The sequence below is a fragment of the Manis pentadactyla genome, chromosome 14 (genome assembly GCF_030020395.1).
Source record: "Manis pentadactyla isolate mManPen7 chromosome 14, mManPen7.hap1, whole genome shotgun sequence".
NCBI lineage: Eukaryota > Metazoa > Chordata > Mammalia > Pholidota > Manidae > Manis > Manis pentadactyla.
In genome coordinates, this window is record NC_080032.1 from 1,465,653 (window position 1) to 1,488,434 (window position 22,782).

General features: G+C 44.6%; 2 protein-coding genes across 30 annotated transcripts in view; both read right to left on the reverse strand.

Annotated features, from left to right (window-relative positions):
* LOC118906979 (zinc finger protein 337-like) overlaps positions 1–22,782 on the reverse strand; it is a 228,642-nt gene that overhangs the window by 80,889 nt on the left and 124,971 nt on the right. Inside the window, exon 1 of one of the 21 annotated variants that reach the window (XM_057492135.1) lies at positions 72–566. The exons of the other annotated variants lie outside the window; for them this stretch is intronic. The gene's annotated coding sequence lies outside the window, so the exon portion shown is untranslated. Of the gene's footprint in view, positions 1–71; positions 567–22,782 lie in introns of those variants that run through there. 21 annotated transcript variants of the gene reach the window in all.
* The window catches only part of LOC130680785 (zinc finger protein 169-like), a 233,289-nt gene that overhangs the window by 38,986 nt on the left and 171,521 nt on the right, over positions 1–22,782 (reverse strand). The window lies entirely within an intron of this gene.

A 22,782-nucleotide genomic window follows, 5' to 3' on the forward strand; every position in this document is an offset into this window, starting at 1 on the left:
GCCGGGTTCCTTATTTACCGCGAGCACACCCCGCACTCCCCGGCCGGACGAGCGAGGCGCGAGCGGCTTACCGAATCTGGGGCGCGGGCTTGGCACACGGGCTGCTGTGGGACCCGTGGCAGGAAGGGCTCCGCGGTCCGCAGGGCGTTCCGTGCCTCCCACCGACGCCGGGGCGCCACGCATACGCAGACGGGGTGACGGGCGCTGGGGGCGCGGCACTGACCCAGAGTCCACCGCCCTCTGTGCGCCTGGAGGCTCGGGGGCCCCGCCTCCCGCGACAGGCGCCGCCCTGCTCCGCCCCTCCGTGCGCCAGGCTGAGGGCTAGGGGCGGGCCGTGGACGGACGGGACGGTGTCTGTGTCCCCGCGGCGTGGGCTCGCGGGGGCTGGTGTACCGGTTGGACGGGCCGGAGGGTGAGGTGGCTCCGGGGGTCGTGCTGGGCCTGGGCTCCTCCAGGCCACGGGCAAGCTGGGGTCCCCAGGAGTGAGTTCCCGCCCGACCGCGCCGTCTCCGGGAGCGGCGTGTCCACTGCGGGGTTGGGCTCCCGCTTCTCTCGGGCTCACATCCTCTTCTGGACACAGACAGAGGAGCCGCCAGGCGAGCCTGTAAGTTCGGGGAGAGGAAATCCCAGGGCAAAATACCTCTAAAACCAAAATCAAAGGGAAAAATAAAGTTTAAAACCCGCTTATTGCCTACAACACTTATTTTCGTTCCACCCCGCTCATACCGGTGTTCCTAACACTTTTCAGATGAGGAACGTGCAGCTTCTGGGCTTTAATGCATGCTGGGCTCCGCACGGCTCCCAGGAGCCAACACGCCACCCAGCACCTCCCCGTGCCTTTGGCTGGCCCCCAGCCACCCAGCAGAGAGCTGGGCCCACTGTACTGCCCATGCGGTGTCCCACATAGTCCCGCTGCCCACATTGAAGGGAAATGCGATGTGTCCCCCGTGACCTCCCGGTCACCCAACCACGACGTTGTCTTGCTTCCTTCTCTTCGTGGCTTCAGGGCAGGAGGCAGGGCCACTCTGGCTGCCCTGTGGCTTCTGGGCCTGTTCCTTCTCCTTGCTGCCTGCGGCCCCCCACTGCCCGTCCTAGGGGAGGCTCTCCCTGCTCGCTGCCGAATGTCGGGCTAACGTTCCGAGCCCGCCCCCAGTCGCACCCGCGAGCTGACTGCGCCTAGCAGTGTGCCAGGGGCTCCGACTCTGCTCGCGCTCTTGCTCTCAAAGCCCTGAGCACCGAGCTGCCACCTGGACACGCCACTTCCAGGGCCCTCGGGCAGTTCAAACCCGGCCAAACGGCGTGTCTCAAACTGAAAGTTGAACATTTTCCCCCTGAAACATGCTGCTGCTTGTGGATTCCCATCTCCACCTCACATTCGTTCCGCTGCCGAGTCCCGTGGATTATGTGTCGTCCTCTCCCTCCATCCTAGCCGCACTGTCCTCCCGGACCCCCCCCAGGGGCCAAGCCCTCGCCTCCCTCCTGACACACCCGCAGGAGGGCAGGTGAGCACTATGGGCCGCAGCCTGCGTTCCTGCGGGCCCCTCGCTCCAGCGCCCAGGTGTCCCTTCTGAAACACGGTCCTGTTTCCCTCTGCTGCTGAAAGCCCTTCCTTCCAGGCCTGGACCTGCCCCTCCCGTCCAGCCTCACCTCCAGCCTCAGGCCAGCGGGGGCCCGCAGTCCTCTGACAGTGAGACAGGCCACGGGCTCTGTTTCCTCCAGGGCTTCACAAAGCCCCTCTTACCTCTCGGTCAGCTTTCCGCACTCAACACGGAAGGTGTCCCCTTGGGTCCTCTGCCTTCCCTCAGCCTTCTCAGGATGCCACGTGCGCTTCTAGCCAGACTTGTGTCACTATTCACTCGGATCATGTCTTTGCTAATTGCTCCTGGGAACAAGGACTCTCTTTTCTCTCTTCCCCCCATGCCTAGAAGCCAGCAAACAGTGTTGGGGTGGCCTAAGGGACAGAGTGCGCCGTGCTGACCCGGTCTCCCTCTTTCCCCTGCCTGACACCCTTCCACCCCTCCGATCCCTCCGTTAGCCCCTGATGAGGACGGGAAGTCTCAGGAGCACAGCCATGACAGGAGCTGTAGGGCGTCTAGCATGAGAAAGGTGGAAGGCTGCATATTTTGGAGGGACTCCACTTAAAGCCTGGGAAGACCTGGGGCAAGATGCCTGGTCCAGGGAGCAGAGGCCGCATGAAAGCTGGGCTCTGGGGAGCCCAGGTGGGAAAAGGATCGGGAGGGAACTGAGGACACGTGAAATTGCCAAGTGCCAACAAGGGTCAAACCACCCAGAGGGAAAGGAAAGCAGAAGGACCTGTGGGGGCTGCTCACTTCCTGATCTGGGCTGTGAGGTGTTCCTGAGCTGCTGAGTGAGGCTGGGGCCCTTCTGCTGTGCTTGGGACACCCCCAGCCAGTGAGGGGCACAGCGGCAGGCCTATAACCGGCAGAGGTGGTCCAGCTTCAAATGTGCAGCCAAGACCCTAACAGACTCCAGCTCATGATGCTCACTGTCCAGGGGTACATGCGGCCCGAGGGAAGAGCCTCGTCTCTAGCATTCCCTACTCTCCATTTGGGTTTCACTCACCCGTTAGAGGAGGACTTTGTGGTCTGAAAATGAAAATCATAGCACCAATCAGGGCTGTTTGACTTTTAGACCACACTCTCATCTGCCCTTCGGGAGCGTCAGTTCCTGATCTGCAAAATGGGAGTTTGAAACATCCACTGCACAAGAGCATACTACGGTTAAGTGAGCCGGTCAGGCCGAAAATTCTCCACCTAGGTTTTTTTTAAAGTTTAAATGACCAGGCCTGGGTCCAACCATCAAACATTGACTCTCCTTGCTTAGGAAAGAACAATGAGTCAGTGTTGACTATCTGACACCCTCCCTACATTCAGTACATCATCTCACCCATAGGGTTGTCCTCTTTTATAACTTTTTATTTTGAATTAACATTGTATTTATAGAAAATTTGCGAAAGTAATACAGGGAATTTCCCTACACATCTCAAAAGGTTTCCCGAATATTAGCATCGTACAGAATCATGACTATGGTATCAGAGGCAGGAATCTAACATCAGCACACTGTAACGAACTAAAGACCTTAGACAAAGTTCACCAGCTTCTCTATCGTGTCCATTTTTGGGGTTCCGGAGCCCCACCCGGAAACCCACCAGGGCCGTGCTAACCACGCTGCTGTCATCTCCAGCCTGTGTGACCGCCTACCACCACTCCCTTGTCCTCTGAGGGAGCCGGTCTGCTGCCTCCGGAAGCTCAGTTGATCCTAAGGGTCACTGGGATCTGTGATGGGGCAGCTTTGCTCCCCGATGCCCCCTTAGGTCTCAGGTATTCCTTTCCTCCCCTCCTCTTTTGTCATTTTTCTTCTGAGCTCCTCTTCTCGAGCTGACATTATGTTCTTCTTGACTCACTGTAGAGCATGAAACTCTCGTGGGGAATTTCTTTTATTCCTTGGGCTGCACTTTCTTCCAGCTTTGGTTTTTTGTATTCTGCATTATTGGTTCCTTTTCCCTTTGGGGCTGGGGGAGGAACCGGAGCACGTTTACATTGCTTCCCTTGTGCTCTTGCCCCAGGTTTTGGTCTATCAGGGCACGACCTCTGTTTTCCCTTGCGCTTTGCGGGTGACCTCTAGATATCCTGCCCACTGTATCTGACATCAGTTTGGTTTCCTTTATGAGTCAGTTGTTTGAGGTCCCGGTATTTTGTGATTTCCTAGTATTTTTAGCAGTCTGGTACCCAGAGGGCATTGCAGGGATGGGCATGGGGCAGGCAGAGAAGTAAGCTGAAGGGGTAGAATCTTGTTAAAATAGATACAGTGTTCTCACAAAGCAGATTTGAGCAATGTCAACTATTGTTTTTCTTTTTTTTAAGGTTTTCTTTTTGTTTTCATAGGTGAATAGTAGTCCTTTGTGCGTGTGTATCATTATTTCATTATCCTTTAACCATCAAAGATGGAGACTTAGGTTGTTTGTATAGCTTGGCTATTGTAAATAATACTGAAATGAACATGGGGGTGCATATATCGTTTCGAGTACTTCAATTTTCATCAGATAAATACCCATAGGTGGAGCCAAGATGTCGGCGTGAGTAGAGCAGCGGAAATCTCCTCCCAAAATCACATATATTTTTGAAAATACAAAAAATACAACTATTCCTAAAAGAGAGACCAGAAGACACAGGACAACAGCCAGACCACATCCACACCAGTGAGAACCCAGCGCCTCATGAAGGGGGTGAGATACAAGCCACGGCCCAGCGGGACCCGAGTGCCCCTCACCCCAGATCCTGGTGGGAGGAGAGGAGTCGGAGTGGGGAGGGAGAGGGAGCCCAGGACAGCTGAACACTCAGCCCCAGCCATCTGCACCAGAGCGCAGACACACAGAGCGTGCATGGGGTGCTAGAAACTAGGGAAACAGGATAGTAAGACCTGTGAGCGGGTCCCCGCAGCTGGAGCCCCTGGGACGAAGAAGAGTGAGTGCTTTTTGAAAGTCTTAAAGGGACAGGGATCCCACAGAAGGACAGAAGTGCCACTTAGCCCAGCAGCTGGGAATCTTGGGGAACTCTGGGCAATCTAACCCCCTGGGCAGCAGGTAGCTCAGAGGCCCCTCACGAAGATAAAAAGCCTCCTGCCTGTTCCCCCTCCGACGTGGCTCTGCAATATCGGAGCAGCAGCCTTATGCAGGCCACGCCCACTGCAAATGCAGAGCTAAAGTCCATGGCGGCCGGCAAGAATCAGAAGACCCGTCTGCACGCAGCTGCCCAGCACAAACTGCTAGAGATAGCTGTTCTCCCAGGAAAAGAAGTCCATAAACCAACAAGAAGGGACGTTCTCTCAGCCATCACTTGTGCCAGCTCTGCAAACTATCTCAATCGCCATGAAAAGGCAGAAAAATTTGATACAGACCAAAATCACAACCCCTCAAGAGATAGACCTAACCAGTCTTCCTGAAAGACAATTCAAAATAAAAATCATAAACAAGCTGATGGAGATGCAGAGAAATATACAAGAGCTAAGGGATGAAGTCCGGAGGGGGATTACAGACGTTTGGATGGAGATTACAGAAATGAAACAATGTCTGGAAGGATTTATAAGCAGAATGGATAAGATGCAAGAGGCCATTGATGGAATAGAAACCAGAGAACAGGAACGCACAGAAGCCGACGCAGGGAAAGATAAAAGGATCTCCAGGAATGAAACAATACTAAGAGAACTGTGTGACCAATCAAAAAGGAACAATATCCGTATCATAGGGGTACCAGAAGAAGAAAAGAGAGAAAAAGGGATAGAAAGTGTCTCTGAAGAAATAATTGCTGAGAACTTCCCCAAACTGGGGGAGGAAATAGTTGCTCAGACTACAGAGGCACAAACAACTCCCAACTGATGAGACCCAAAGAGGACAACACCAAGACACATAATAATTAAAATGGCAAAGATCAAGGACAAGGACAGAATATTAAAGGCAGCAAGAGAGAGAAAAAAGGTCACCTACAAAGGAAAACCCATCAGGTTACCATCAGACTTCTCAACAAAAACCTTACAGGCCAGAAGAGAATGGCATGATATACTCAATGCAATGAAACAGAAGGGCCTTGAACCAAGGATACTGTATCCAGCACGATTATCATTTAAATATGGAGGAGGGAGTAAACAATTCCCAGACAAGCAAAAGGTAAGGGAATTTGCATCCCACAAACCACCTCTACAGGGTATTTTAGAGGGACTGCTCTAGGTGGGAGCACTCCTAAAAAGAGCACAGAACAAAACACTCAACATATGAAGAATGGAGGAGGAGGAATAAGAAGGGAGAGAAATAAACATTAGACTGTGTTTATAATAGCTCAATAAGTGAGTTAAGTTAGACAGTAAAGTAGTAAAGAAGCTAACCTTGAACCTTTGGTAACCACGAATCTAAAGCCTGCAATGGCAATAAGTACATATCTTCAATAATCACCTTAAATGTAAATGGACTGAGTGCATCAATCAAAAGACACAGAGTAATAGAATGGATAAAAAAGCAAGACCCATCTATATGCTGCTTACAAGAGACTCACCTCAAACCCGAAGACATGCACAGATTAAAAGTCAAGAGATGGAAAAAGATATTTCATGCAAGAGAAAAAAGCAGGTGTTGCAGTACGACTATCAGACAAAATAGACTTCAAAACAAAGAAAGTAACAAGAGATAAAGATGGACATCACATAGTGATAAAGGGCTCAGTCCAACAAGAGGATATAACCATTATAAACATATATGCATCCAATACAGTTGCACCAATATATGTGAAACAAATACTAACAGAATTAAAGGAGGAAATAGAATGCAATGCATTCATTTTGGGACACTTTAATACACCACTCACTCCAAAGGACAGATCCAACAGACAGAAAATAAATAACGACACAGAGGCACTGAACAACACACAAGAACAGATGGAACTAACAGACATCTATTGAACTCTACATCCAACAGCAACAGGATACACATTCTTCTCAAGTGCACATGGAACATTCTCCAGAATAGACCACATACTGGGCCACAAAAAGAGCCTCAGAAAATGAAAAAAGATTGAAATCCTAAAAAACAATTTTTCAGACCACAAAGGTATAAAACTAGAAATAAAAAGCAAAAAGGCTCACAAACACATTTAGGCTTAACAACATGCTCCTAAATAATCCATGGATCAATGACCAAATTAAAATGGAGATCCAGCAATATATTGAAACAAATGACAACAACAACACAAAGCCCCAACTTCTGTGGGACGCAACAAAAGCAGGCTTAAGAGGAAAATATATAGCAATCCAGGTATATTTAAAGAAGGAAGAAAAATCCCAAATGAATAGTCTAATGTCACAATTATAAAAAATTGGAAAAAGAGAACAAATGAAACCAAAGGTCAGCAGATGGAGGGACATGATAAAGATCAAAGAAGAAATAAATAAAATTGAGAAGAATAAAACAATAGCAAATCAATGAAACCAAGATCTGGTACTGTGAGAAAATAAACAAAATAGATAAGCCTCTAGCAGACTAATTAAGAGAAAAAGAGAGTCAACACACATCAACAGAAACAGAAACAAGAAAGGAAAAATCACGACGGACGCCACAGAAATACAAAGAATTATTAGAGAATACTATGAAAACCTATATGCTAACAAGCTGGAAAACCTAGGAGAAATTGACAACCTCCTAGAAAAATACAACCTTCCAAGACTGACTCAGAAAGAAACAGAAAATCTAAACAGACCAATTACCAGCAAAGCAATTGAAGCAGTAATCAAACAACTACCAAAGAACAAAACCCCCGGGCCAGATGGATTTACCTCCAGATTTTATCAGACATACAGAGAAGACATTCTACCCATTCTCCTTTAAGTTTTCCAAAAAATAGAAGAGGAGGGAATACTCCCAAACTCATTCTATGAAGCCAACATCACCCTAATACCAAAACCAGGCAAAGACCACACCGAAAAAGAAAACTACAGACCAATATCCCTGATGAACATAGATGCAAAAATACTCAACAAATTATTAGCAAACCGAAATCAAAAATACATCAAGAGGATCATACACCATGACCAAGTGGGATTCATCTCAGGGATTTTCGAAAATCCATCAACATCATCCACCACATCAACAAAGGAAAGACAAAAACCACATGATCATCTCCAGAGATGCTGAAAAAGCATTCGACAAAATTCAACATCCATTCATGAAAAAACCTCTCAACAAAATGGGCATAGAGAGCAAGTACCTCAACATAATAAAGGCCATATATGATAAACGCACAGCTAACATCATACTGAACAGCGGGAGGCTGAAAGCTTTCTCTCTGAGATCGGGATCACAACAGGGATGCCCACTCTCCCCACTGCTATTCAACATAGTACTGGAGGTCCTAGCCACGGCAATTAGACAAAACAAAGAAATACGAGGAATCCAGATTGGTAAAGAAGAAGTCAAACTGTCACTATTTGCAGATGACATGATATTGTACATAAAAAAAACCCTAAAGACTCCAGTCCAAAACTACTAGAACTAATATTGGAATTCAGCAAAGTTGCACAATACAATATTTACACACAGAAATCTGTGGCTTTCCTATACACTAACAATGAACTAATAGAGAAATCAGGAAAACAATTCCATTCACAATAGCATTAAAAAGAATAAAACACTGAGGAATAAACCTAACGAAGGAAGTGAAAGACCTTTACCCTGAAAACTATAAGACACTCTTACGAGAAATTACAGAGGACACTAACAAAGGGAAACTCATCCCATGCTCCTGGCTAGGAAGAATTAATATCGTCAAAATGGCCATCCTGCCCAATGCAATATACAGATTCAATGAAATCCCTATGAAACTACCAACAGCATTCTTCAATGAACTGGAACAAATAGTTCAAAAATTCATATGGAAAGACCAAAGATCCCGAATAGCCAAAGCAATTCTGAGATGGAAGAATAAAGTGTGTGTGTGGGGGGGAACCTCGCTCCCCAACTTCAAGCTCTACTACAAAGTCACAGTAATCAAGACAATTTATTACTGGCACAAGAACAGAGCCACAGACCAGTGGAACAGAATAGAGACTCCAGACATTAACCCAAACATATATGGTCAATTAATATATGATAAAGGAGCCATGGACATACAATGGGGAAATAGTCCCTTCAACAGATGGTGCTGGCAAAACTGGACAGCTACATGTAAGAGAATGAAACTGGATCACTGTCTAACCCCATACACAAAAGTAAATTGGAGATGGATCAAAGTCCTGAATGTAAGTCATGAAACCATAAAGCTCTTAGAAAAAAACATAGGCAAATATCTCATGGACATAAACATGAGTGACTTCTTCATGAAGATATCTCCCCGGGCAAGGGAAACAAAAGCAAAAATGAACAAGTGGGACTATATCAAGCTAAAAAGCTTCTGTACAGCAAAGGCCACCATCAATAGAACAAAAAGGTATCCTACAGTATGGGAGAATATATTCATAAATGACAGATCCGATAAAGGGTTGACATCCAAAATATATAAAGAGCTCACGCACAAAAAGCAAATAATCCAATTAAAAAACGGGCAGAGGACCTGTATAGACAGCTCTCTAAAGAAGAAATTCAGATGGCCAACAGACACATGAAAAGATGCTCCACATCGCTTGTCATCAGAGAAAGGCAAATTAAAACCACAATGAGATATCACCTCACTCCAGTAAGGATCACCATCATCGAAAAGACAAACAACAACAAATGTTGGTGAGGTTGTGGAGAAAGGGGAACCCTCCTACACTGCTGGTGGGAATGTAAGTTAGTTCAACCATTGTGGAAAGCAGTATGGAGGTTCCTCAAAAAGCTCAAAACAGACATACCATTTGACCCAGGAATTCCACTTCTTGGAATTTACCTAAGAATGCAGCACTCCAGTTTGAAAAAGACAGATGCACCCCTTTGTTTATCGCTGCACTATTTATAATACCTAAGATATGGAAGCAAGCTAAATGTCCATCAGTAGATGAATGGATAAAGAAGAGGTGGTACATATACACAATGGAATATTAGTCAGCCATAAGAAAAAAACATATCCTACCACTTGTAACAATATGGATGGAGCTAGAGGTAGTGATTTTACATCATCTTACTACGCTGATGGACAGTGACTGTGAAGGAGTATGTGGGGGGGACTTGGTGAAGGGGGCAGCCTAGTAAACATAATGTTCTGCATGTAATTGTAGACTAATGATACCAAAATTTAAAAAAGGTTTAAAAAAATACCCATAGGTGGAATTACTGGATCATATGGTATTTCCATTTGTACTTTTTTGAGGATCCTCTGTGCTGCTTCCCATAGTGGCTGCACTGGTTCGCATTCCCCCTGGCAGTGCACAATGGTTCCCTTTCCCCCACATCCTCACCAGCACTTCTTATTTCATGTCTTGTTCATACTAACCATTCTAACAGGGGAGAGGTGGTATCTCACTGTACTTTGAACTTGCATTTCCCTGTTGATTAATAACATTGAGCATCTATTCACCTACCTGCTGGCCATCTGTATGTCATTTTTTGGAAAAATGCCCATGTTTCTACCCATTTAAAAAAATTTATTAAGGTATCATTGATACACAATCTTATGTTCAGATTTCACATAAGCAACATTGTGGTTACTGCATTCCCCATATTATCAAATCCCACCATTACCCTGTTACAGTCACTGTCCATCAGCATAGTAAGATGATATAGAGTCATGCTTGTCTTCTCTCTGCTATACTGCCTTCCCTGTGTCCCCCTATATTATGTGTGCTAATCATAATGCCCCATAATCCTCTAATCCCTCCCTTCCCACTCACCCTCCCCAGTCCCTTTCCCTTTAGTAACTGTTAGTCCATCCTGGGTTCTGTGACTCTGCTGCTGTTTGGTTTCTTCAGTTTTTACTTTGTTATTATACTCCACAGATGAGTGAAATCATTTGATACTTGTCTCTCTTCACCTGGCTAATTTCACTGAGCATAATACCCTCTAGCTCCGACCATGTTGTTGCAAATGGTAGGATTTGTTTTCTTCTTATGGCTGAATAATATTCCACTGTGTATATGTAACCACATCTTCCTTATCCATTCATCTACTGATGGACACCTACATTGCTTCCATTTCCTGGCTATTTTAAATAGTGCTGCAATAAATATAGGGGTGCATGTGTCTTTTTGAATCAGGGATCCTGTATTCTTTGGGTAATTTCCTAGAGTGGAATTCCTGGGTTAAAGGGTATTTCTGTTTTTAGGTTTTTGAGGAATCTCCATACTCCTTTCCACAATTGTTGAACTAATTTACATTCCCACCAGCAGTGTAGGAGGGTTCCCCTTTCTCCACATCCTTGCCAACATTTGTTGTTTGTCTTTTGGATGTTAGCCATCCTAACTGGTGAAAGATGATATCTCATTGTGGTTTTAATTTGAATCTCCCTGATGATTAACGATGTGGAGCATCTTTTTGTGGCCTATTGACCATCTGTATTTCTTTTTTGGATAAGTGTTCAAATCCTATGCTCATTTTTTATATTTATATTTCTTATTATTTTGGTATCATTAATCTACAATTACATGAGCGACATTATGGTTACTAGACTCCCCCCATAACCAAGTCCCCACCCCACATACTCCAATATAGTCACTGTCCATCAGCACAGTAAGATGCTATAGAGTCACTACTTGTCTTCTCTGTGTTGTAGAGCCCTCCCTATGCCCCCCACCCCCTACATTATGTCTGCTAATTGTAATGTTTCTTTCCACCCCTTGTCCCTCCCTTTCCACACACCCTCCCTGGTCCCTTTCCCTTTGGTAACCATTAGTCCATTCTTGGGTTCTGTGACTCTGCTGCTGTTCTTATACTCCACAGATGAATGAAATCATTGGATACTTGTCTTTCTTTGCCTGGCTTATTTCACTGAACTTAATACTCTCTAGCTCCATCCATGTTGTTGCAAATGGTAGGATTTGTTTTCTTCTTTTGGTGAATAATATTCCATTGTGTATATGTACCACATCTTCTTTATCCATTCATCTACTGATGGACACTTAGGTTGCTTCCATTTCTTGGTTATTGTAAACAGTGCTGTGATAAACATAGGGGTGCATATGTCTTTTTCAAACTGGGCTGCTGCATTCTTAGGGTAAATTCGTAGGAGGGGATTTCCTGGGTCAAATGGTGTTTCTATTTTGCATTTTTTGAGGAACCTCCATACTGCTTCCCACAATGGTTGCACTAATTTACATTCCCACCAGTGGTGTAGGAGGGTACCCCTTTCTCCACATCCTCACCAACATTTGTTGTTGTTTGTCTTTTGGATAGTGACCCAACCTTACAGGTGTGTGGTGATATCTCATTGTGGTTTTAATTTGCATTTCTCTGATGATTAGCGGTGTGAATCATCTTTTCATGTGCCTCTTGGCTATCTGAATTTCTTCTTTGGATAAGTGTCTCTTCAGATCCTCTGCCCATTTTTAATTGGATTATTTGCTTTCTGTTTGTTGAAGTGCATGAGCTCTTTATATGTTTTGGATGTCAAACCCTTATTGGATCTGTCATTTATGAATATATTCTCCCATACTGTTGGATGTCCTTTGCTGTACGGAAGCTTTTTAGTTTTATATAGTCCCAATTCTTCATTTTTGCTTTTGTTTTCCTTACCAGGGGAGATATGTTCATGAGAAAGTTGCTCATGTTTATATTTAAGAGAGTTTGCCTATATTTTCCTTTAAGAGTTTAATGGTTTCATGACTTACATTCAGTTCTTTGATCCATTTCTAGTTTACTTTTGTGTATGGGGATGAACAATGTTCCAGTGTGATTCTCTTACTTGTAGCTGTCCAGTTTTTCCAACACCACCTGTTGAAGAGGCTGACATTTCTCCATTGTATATCCATGGCTCCCTTATGTATATTAATTGCCCATATATGTTTTGGTTAATATCTGGACACTTTATTCTGTTCCACTGGTCTATGGATCTGTTCTTGTACCACTACCGAATTGTCTTGATTCCTGTGGCTTTGTAATATAGCTTAAAGTTCGGAAGTGAGATCCCCCCTGCTTTATTCCTCCTTCTCAGGATTTCTTTGGGTATTCAGGGTCTTTTTTGGTTCCATACGTGTTTTAGAACTATTTGTTCCAGTTTGTTGAAGAATACTGTTGGTATTTTGATAGGGATTGCATTGAATCTGTAGGTTGCTTTAGGCAGGATGGCCATTTTGACTATATTAATTCTTCCTAGTGAAGAGCATGGGATGAATTTCCATTTATTAGTATCCTCTTTGATTTCTCTTAAGAGTGTCTTGTTGTTTTCAGGGTATAGGTCTTTCACTTCCTTGGTTAAGTTTATTCCTAGGCATTTTATTCTTTTTGATGCAATTGTGAATGGAACTGTTTTCCTGATTTCTCTTTCTGCTAGTTCATCATTAGTGTGTAGGAATGCAACACATTTCTGTGTATTAATTTTGTATCCTGAAACTTTGCTGAATTCTGATATTAGATCTAGTAGTTTTGGAGTGGATTCTTTAGGGTTTTTTATGTACAGTATTATGTCATCTGCAAATAGTGACTGTTTGACTCCTTGCTTACCAATCTGGATGCCTTTCATTTCTTTGTGTTGTCTGATTGCCATGGCTAGGACCTCCAGAACTATGGTGAATAAAAGCGGGGAGATTGGGCATCCTTGTCTTGCTCCCCATCTTACGGGAAAAGCTTTCAGGTTCTTGTTGTTAAGTGTGATGTTGGCTGTGTGTTTGTCACTTATGGTCTTTATTATGTTGAGGTACTTGCCCTCTATAACCATTTTGTTGAGAGTTTTTATCATGTATGGATGTTGAATTTTATGGAATGCTTTTTCAGCATCTCTGGAGATGATCATGTGATTTTTGTCCATCTTTTTGTTGATGTGATGGATGATGTTGATGGATTTTTGTATGTTGTACCATCTTTGCATCCTTGAGATGAATCCCACTTGATCATGGTGTATGATCCTCCTCATGTATTTTTTAATTCAGTTTGCTAATATTTTGTTGAGTATTTTCACATCTAGATTCATTACAGATATTGGTCTGTAATTTTCTTTTTTTGTGGTGTCTTTGCCTGGGTTTGGTTCTAGAGTGATGCTGTTTTCATACAATGAGTTTGGGAGTATTCCCTCGTTTTCTCTTTTTTTGGAACACTTTTAGAGAATCCATATTATGTCTTCTCTAAATGTCTGATAAAATTCAGTGATGGATCCATCTGGTCCAGGAGTTTTCTCGTTGGGTAATTTTTTGATTACCGATTAGATTTCGTTGCTGGTAATTGGTCTGTTTAGCTTTTCTGATTCTTCCTCATCAGTCTTGGAAGGTTGTAGTTTTCTTAAAAGTTTCCCATTTCTTCTAGGTTACCCAGTTTGTTAGCATATAGATTGTCAGAGTATTCCCTTATAATTTTTGTACTTCTGTGGCATCCATCATTTTTCCTTTCTCATTTCTGATTCTGTTGATGTGTGGAGATTCTCTTTTACTCTTAATAAGTCTTGCTAGGGGTTTATCTATTTTCTCTATTTTTCTCAAAGAAGAAGCTCTTGGTTTCATTAATTTTTTCTATTATTTTATTCTTCTCAATTTTATTTATTTCTTCTCTGACCTTTATTATGTCCCTCCTTCTGCTGTCTTTGGGTCTCATTTGTTCTTCTTTTCCCAGTGTCAATAATTGTCAATTTAGACTATTCAAGTTTCCTCTTTCTTCTTTAAATAGGCCTGGATTGCTATATACTTTCCTCTTAGAACTGCCTTCTCTCTGTCCCACAGAAGGTGGGGCATTGTGCTTCTGTTTTTGTTTCTCTCCATATATTGCTTAATCTCTGTTTTAATTTGGTCATTGATCCATTGATTATTTAGGAGCATGTTAAGCCTCCATGTGTTTGTCTGCCTTTTTGTTTTCATTTTACAACTTATTTCTAGTTTTATACATTTGTGATCTGAGAAGCTGGTTGGTAGAATTTCAATCTTTTTGAATTTACTGAGGCTCTTTTTGTGGCCTAGTATGTGGTCTATTCTGGAAAATGTTCCATGTGCACTTCAGACGAATGTGTATCCTGCTGCTTCTGGGTGTAGAATTATGTAGATGTCTGTTAGGGCCATCTGTTCTAGTATGTTGTTCAGTGTCTCTGTGTCCTTATTTACTTTGTGTGTGGTTGATCTGTCCTTTGGAGTGAGTGGTGTGTTGAATTCTCCTAAAAGAATGCATTGCATTCTGATTCCCCCTTCAATTATGTCATTGTTTCACATATGTAGGTGCTCCTGTGTTGGCTGCATGGATACTTATAATGGTTATATCCTCTCTTTGGACTGACCCCTTTTTCATTATGTAATGTCCTTTGTCAGTTGTTCCTTTCCTTTTTTTGATGTCTGTTTTGTCTGATAGAAATAGTACAACACCTGCTTTTCCTCCCTATTCTTTGCATGAAATATCTTTTCCCATCCCTTCACTTTTATTCTGTATATGTCTTTGGGTTTGAAGTGAGTCTCTGGTAGGCAGCATATATATGGTTCTTGCTTTTTTATCCATTCTGTAACTCTGTGTCTTTTGATTGGTGCATTCAGTCCATTTACATTTAGGGTGATTAATGATAGATATGTACTTATTGCCATTGCACGCTTTGGATTCATGGTTACCAAAAGTTCAAGAGAAACTTCTTTACTATCTAGCAGTCTATCTTAACTCACTTATTACACTATTATAAACACAGTCTGAAGATTCTTTCCCCCTCCTTCTTTTTCTTCCTACTCCTCTTTTTATATGTTAAGTATGATATTCTGTACTCTTTGTGTATCCCCTGACTGACTTTGTGGATAGCCGATTTAATTTAGCATTTGGTTCATATATCATTGGTCTACTTCCTTTGGTTTGGTTTTATTTTCTCTCATGACAGTTATTTAACCTTAGGTGCACTTCCGTCTAGAGCAGTTCACTTAAAATACCCTGTATTGACATTTGTGGGAGGTAAATCCCCTCTACTTTTGCTTATCTGGGAATTGTTTAATCCCTCTTTCAAATTTAAATGATAATCTTGCCAGATAGCGTATTCTTGGTTCAAGGCCCTTCTGTTTCATTGCATTGAATATATCATGCCACTACCTCATGGCCTGTTATGTTTCTGCTGAGAATTCTTATGACATCCTCATGGGTTTTCCTTTGTAGGTGATATTTTTCTTCTCTCTGGCTGCTTTTAATACTCTGTCCTTGTCCTTTATCATGTCCATTTTACTTATGATATTTCCTGGTGTTGTCATCCTTGGTTCCCTTGTGTTGGGAGATCTGTGGATTTCCATGGCCCGAGAGATTATTTCCTTCCCAAAATTGGTGACGATTTCAGCAATTATTTCTTCAAAGACACATTCTATCCATTTTTCTCTCTTTTTCTTCTGTTAACCCTATAATGCGAATGTTTCTCATTTTAGATTGGTCCCACAGTTCTCTTAATATTCTTTTATTCCAAGCAATCTTTTTTGTCTCTCTGGCTCAGGTTCTCTGTATTACTGTTCTCTGATTTCTATCCCATTTACTGTCTCTTTGACCTCATCTAATCTGCTTTTAAATCCCTCCATTGTCTGTTTCATCTCAGTTATCTCCGTGCTGAGTTAGTCCCTTAGCTCCTGAATATTTTGTGTAACTTCATTAGCATGCTTATGACTTTTATTTTGAATTCTTTCTCAGGAAGATTGATGATTTGAGTCTCACTGAGCCCTCTATCTGGTGTTAGAGGGATTTTGGATTGAACAAGGTTCTTCTGCCTTTTCGTAGTCCTGGAGCAATGAGAATGGTTGCAAGTGAGCAGCTCATGTGTCAGCTGGGAGGACAAAGTGCCTTCCTGCTTCCCGGTTGCATGACTGCCTTCACTGTGCTGGCAAACTGCACACAGGGAGCAGCCTCTCAGATAATCCCCTAAGGTGCCATGGGTGGGGTGGCCCTCGGGATGGCCTAGGGGGATGGCAGGAGTTGTGGACGTGTGGTGCATGTGTCTGCCCATAAGGAGAAAGCCCTTTTGTGCTTCCTAGTAACTGTGCCTGTCTCCACTGTCTGACATGGTTAGCTGCATGCCAGGAGTGGCTTCTAGGTTAATCCCCTAAACTGCCATGGGCAGGGCGGCCATCGGGATGGCCAAGGGCAGTGGAGGGGGTACAGGCAAGTGGCATCGTTGTTTCCAGGGAGAGCAAAGCTTTCTTGTGCTTCCCAGTCACTGTGCCAGTCTCATATTCAGCCCTGTTAGCTATGTGCAGAGAGAAGCCTCTGTGTCAAGCTGTGTAGTTGCTGTAGGTGGGGCTGCATTATGGCTGGTCTGCACCAATGGTGCAGACAGTGGGTTTGTACGCAGGTACCAGTGTGGACGAAGGAACGGCAGGCTGCTTATTGTTGTGGGGGCAGAGGGGCTAACCATGGGGATGGAGTGCCTGAAGCTCCTGAAACTTCCCAACCTGCTGTGTTTAGTGTGCTGGGCTGCTTTTGTCCACCTGTTCATTCTCCTAAACCCTTGCCCCTTCAGCAGTCTTCTAACTATAGGGAAGTCTTTCAAAGAGCCTGATTTTCATTTGCCCCAGGGCAGCAGGTTGTGGGAACCTGTTGGCAGTCTCAGTCTCTGACTTTGGCTTAAAGCCCCTCTAATCTCCAGAGCACCATGTAATGTGGGTCTGTGCTCCCAGGGTAGATTTCTAGGGCTGGGTATTAGGAGTCCTGCACTTCCACTCTCTCCCCACTTTAATTATCTTCCTCCCACCAGTGAGCTGTGGTGAGGGAAGAGCTTGGTTCACAACAGGGCGTGGCTTTTTCTTTACCCTTTTATGTGAGATGTTCACTTCTCCCAGATGTTGACTGGCTGGTGCACTCCTACTTCTGGTCACTCTTTTAGGGATAGTTGTAATTGCTGTATTTTCAAAATATATATGATTTTGGAAGGATTTTTCCACCACACTTCTCATGCCATCTTTTCCCCCCTTCTCTATTGTTTTCCTATACTGTTTTCCTTGACCCTGAGAGAGTTATTCTATCCCTGTGGAAGTATACAGGCTTCAGAGCTATCCACCAGTTCAGCTTTTTGTTTATGAGGTGTAACTGACATAGAACATTGTATCAATTTCAGGTGTGCAACACAATGATTGCATGTACTGCAAAAGGATCACCACACTGAGTCTAGTTACCAGCTCTCAACATACATACAGGTTAAGGAGCCTTTTTCTCTCCTGATGAAAACATTTAAAATCTACTCTTAGCAGCTTTCAAATATGCAATAGAGTGTTCCTAACTACAGTCACCATAATGCACCTTACATCCTTATGACATGTATTTTATAACTGGAAGTTTGTGTCTTTTTGACCACCTTCACCCATTACACCAGCCCCAAAACCCTGACTTTGATAACCACCTATCTGTTCTCTGCATCTAGGAGCTCAATTCTTTTTTTGATGTCCACATGTAAACACAACTGTACGGTATTTGCCTTTCTCTGGGCAACTTATTTCTGTTACCATAGTGACCACCAGGTCCATCTGTGTTCCTGAAAAACACAAGGCTTCCTTCCCTTTTTTGTGGCTGAGTAATATTGTGTGCATGCATGTGTGTGTGTATATACATGCATTTTATTTACCTCACCCATTCATCCATCAGTGGACACTTAGGTTGCTTCCATATCTTGGCTATTGTAAATAATGCTACAATGACTTATGGGGGTAAAGATCTGTTTTTGCATTAGTGTGTTTATTTCCTTCAGATAAATACGCAGGAGGGTAATAGCTGCATCATGTGGTAGTTCTCTTGAATTTTTTGGAGTTGTTTTTGTACCGTCCTCCACAGTGGCTGGGCCTGGATACATCCGGACCATCAGGGCAGGAGGCCTCCCTTTTCTGCATTTCCATGCCGACACTTCGCTGGTCTTCTGGACGGACATTCTGACAGGTGTGAGATGATCGCTCTTTGTGGTTTAGATTTGCATTTCCGTGATGATTAGTGACATGGAGCACCTTTCCAGGTACCTGTTGGCTGTCTGTATGTCTTTGAGAAAATGCCTATTCAAGTCCTCTCCTCATTGTTTAGGGTTTGTTTGCTTTTCTGATTTCTGTTCTTTGACTATTGAGTTATTTGAGTTCTTTACATACTTTGGATATTAGCCCTTAATCAGATATATGACTTCAAATCTTCTCTCCCACTTGTCAGTTCACCTTTCCATTTTGTTTTTCATGTCGTTTGCTGTGCAGAGGCTCTTTGGTTTGATGCAGTCCTATTTTTGCATTTGTTGCCTCTCTGTTTAGTATCAAACAGCTGATTGCCTATTTACCTCCTGGAGTTCTATGGTTTCAGGTATCACCCTGTCAGTGTACCATGGGAGGTATGCTCAGGCTTCACAGCCACCCTCCATTTCAGCATTTTTCACTGTGCACATTTCACACTTTACTCTGTAGTAGACATTTCCAGTGTCCTAGTCAGAAGATAAAGGGGAAAGATGGAGACAGACACTAGGGTACATTCTGTCTATTTGGAGTATATGAGTGAAAACTCCCAGTGTATTTGCTGAAGCCCATGGGTGGGAAAAGGAATCTCAACACATTGCACAACAATCCAGAGTCCTTATTCAGAGTGACTGAGTGCCTGGTGACCTAATGAGTAACACTGATTACCCTAATGAGAAGGACAATTAACAACTTGGGTCAAACAGCAGTCTTCACAACAGTTGGCTGAGAATATGGAGGTTCTTTACTCCAAGACTCAGCCATTCAACTTATTTTCCTTGAGTTGCTTAAAGCAGGCTGATGAGCATGCACCTCTTTCTCTCTCTTGCCTAACACTGTTCTGGGCCCACTGCACAGCTGACTCTTCCTCCCTCCATGTGGGAACCACCACCACCCACTTTTCATGAAGGAGATGCATTCTTGTGGTTAAAATTGTAATGTTTGTGGAATATATCGCCTGGCTTTAGTGCATTTGCATATCCTCAGGGGTGGAGAGGAGTTCATCTCCTATCAATGGATAATTACCTGGGCAACCCAGGGCATGTCTGAACCTGAGAGGTTAAGGGGAGGAGGCTGGCTTGCTGGCTTCCTCTGGAGCAGAGAAACACAGTCCTGGACTGCAGTTTGTAAGCAATAAATGGGTTTTAAACTTTATTTCTCCTTTTGACTGATTTCGGTTTTTAGAGGTATTTTGCCCCAGGATTTTCTCTCTCCAGACTTACATTCCCGCGGCAGTCAGCAGGGTGCCTCTGAACCTGAAATATGTCTTACTGGGTGCAACCTTTGGGAGGGCTGCTCCTGTGGATGGTGGGGAGGCCCCAGTGGATGTAGCGTCAGAGGGTGCCGCTTCACCTGTTATTATTCCCCCACCTGTGGGTCTTCCAAGTTGGGAGCCCCTAGTGCGGAACTGGTCTAGGGCAAAGTACCTCCCAGAGGGGTGGGGCCTTTTCCAGAAGTGGGGAAGGGTGGAAACATTGGAAGCTGCAGAATTAGCCCTCTGTGAGGTAGAAGACTACTTGGAGACCTTTCCGGCGTCGTGTAGCAGCTGGCGTTGTAGGGTCTCTTTTCTTAGAGATAATGGAAAATGTTATACAGAAGTAAAAGAGGACTAACAAGAGGGTTAGAGAAGAGAGAGAGGGACTTAGGCATGAGAGAGACACACTTCAGTACCGCTTGGAGGTGATAACCTATGGGATTTTGTTAAAGAAGAGAGACAGTTGCTGAAAATGCAGGCCACACTCCTAGAAGATTCCTTAGCAGCAGTGAGGGGGGAGATGGCAGGAGAAGCCGCGTTGCAGGAGGCCATGGGGGAGGGGTAGGAAGGAGCGGTGCCTTTGAACCCGGAAATGGTGGAGGAGCCATTGATGGAGGAGCATGAGGGAGAAGAGGATGAGGCGGGGCCACTGGTGTATCTGCTACCCAGGCCACAGCCAGAGGTACCATCTTCTGTTTTAAAGGCCCGCCCAGCTGTAATTAAGAAATTTAAAACAAAACAACTTTGGGCTCCTCACAGGGAGGAGCAGCTCCCTCCCCAGTTTGTTGAGCACTCTATGTTCTGCGCCTATACCCCGGATGAGCTGGTGGACATGAGCATCCGTTATAGGTAACGACCATTGGAATCTCTGCCTACGTGGCTTTTACATCTCTGGGATATGGGGGTAGAAAACGTAGTTGTGTCGGGTACTGAGATAAATAGAATGGGTTCCCTGATGAATCACCCTTATCTCCAGCAGTGGTTGCAAAATGCCTGTCATGCCTCAGAGAATCAGACACTCCTGGGATGGCTGAGAGCTGCCATCAGGGTAGTCTGGCCTAATCAGAGTGATTTTCCATATTTCCCCAGTAGTTGGGAAAACGTACACAGAGGTCCAACAAGTGCTGTGGGAAATGGGTATGGAAAATATCATCTATAACATGGACCCCCAACGCCCTGATGAAGATGTGTGTAGTGTAAGAGTGAGAACTCTAGCACTGCATATGCTCCCCCATCTTTCTTCAGGCCCCAAGTGAATACTCTTGCCCCCCCCCCACCTACTGCAACCCATAAGTGAGGCAACTTGTACTTTGGCAGATCTGGGGTGGGTTGAAAGAATTAGGGCACAGAGGGAAAGCCCCTATACCTTAAGATGCTTGGTAACCAGATGGCTCTAATCATAGGCAGCCCCCAAAGTGGAGGGCTGTGGCTTTCCATCCTAAGACTGAGACAATATGGATGGAGGATGGAGAGGGAAAGAGCAGTCATTGGGCTGAGTTGCAAGAAGTATGGCTCATGATCACCTAGGAGCCCTCCTCTATAGTTGTCTGCAGTGTCAGTTGGGCCATATTAGGGGCTTGACCCTGTGGCTACTGACATGGTACCATGCCAACTGGATCGTCAGTCCACAGCCCCCTTGAGGGCAAGAGTTGTGGCAAGATCTAGGGGCCTCTCATCAAAATAAGACTCTTGCTGTATATCATGGGACTGGCGATTTGCCTTTGGCATCCCAAGGGAATGATGAAGCAGACACATTGGCCCAGGTATGCTGGCCAGAAGGAAAGCCTGCCTCTGATGTGGCCCAACGTCTACACCAGCATTTGTTGCATGAGGGGCAAAGACAGTGAGGGCTGCAGCCCATAGGTGGGTCTTGCCATTGGCCTTTCAAGCAGAGTGCAGGAGTGCCTTGTGTGCTCTAAGAGGGACTTACACTGAGTCCCATAGCAACATGGGACAATAGTAAGGGGGCGAATACCCCTTGTCAGGTGGCAGGTAGACCATATGGGCCTCTGCCCATATCAGAAGGATATCAGGATGCCATGACTTGTGTAGACACGGCTACTGGACTACTGGTTGCTTTTCCTGCACATTGTGCAGATCAGCAAACCACCAAGAGGGGCCTGGAGCATCTCTTTGCAGCCAATGGCCGGCTGCAGGTGATTCAGAGCAATCAAGGCACCCACTTTACTGGACATGCATTACAAGAATGGGTGCAGCAACTAGGAATAAAGTTAAATTTAATGTACCGTATAATCCTACCAGGGCAGGCCTGATAGAGAGGTACAATGGTTTGTTGAAATCTGGCCTGAAGTTGGACAATAGGCTGGGGGTTGGTCAGTTTGCCTATGGGAAGTGCTGAGGCATTTGAATGAGAAGCCCCGTGAAGGAGCTTTGAGCCCTGTGGATATGCTCACACACATTGCTGCCTCTCCTAAACAACTGTACGTCCAAACCAAAAAGAGTTGTAGAAGCCAGGATATGGCCAGCAGAGCAACATCCTGCTGTCAGTCCCAACTGCATTAGCCAAGCGGACAGTTAAATGGACCGGGCCCTGGACATTTTGACACATGGACAGACAATAGCTGGCTCTTCTGGCACCTTGGGGGAAAGGCCTGGAAGATGGCCTCATGTGTATTCCTGGAATAACAGCTGAATGGCCCCCAAAGGTCATGGTAGTGGACCCAAAACGTCCAGGAGGCAAGAGTATCTTGTGGGGAAGTTATGTTTTATCTTAATGGCCAGTGCATGTACCTCTCATACCCTATATATTGACCCATCTGTAATGCCCACAGGGAGAGGGGTGAAAGTCTGGTACACTAGATCAGGACGAGATCCCATTCCTGCCACTGTTTTATCACTGGACCACTCTCTTGCATGTATCCTACCTGAGGAACAAGATTATGCAGGTGTCATTAAAACATGTATCTTATCGCACTTAAGGTTATTTCCTCCTACAGTCCTTGTGGCCTGAATGTGCTCCTGGCTGCATCTGCTGAGTGATG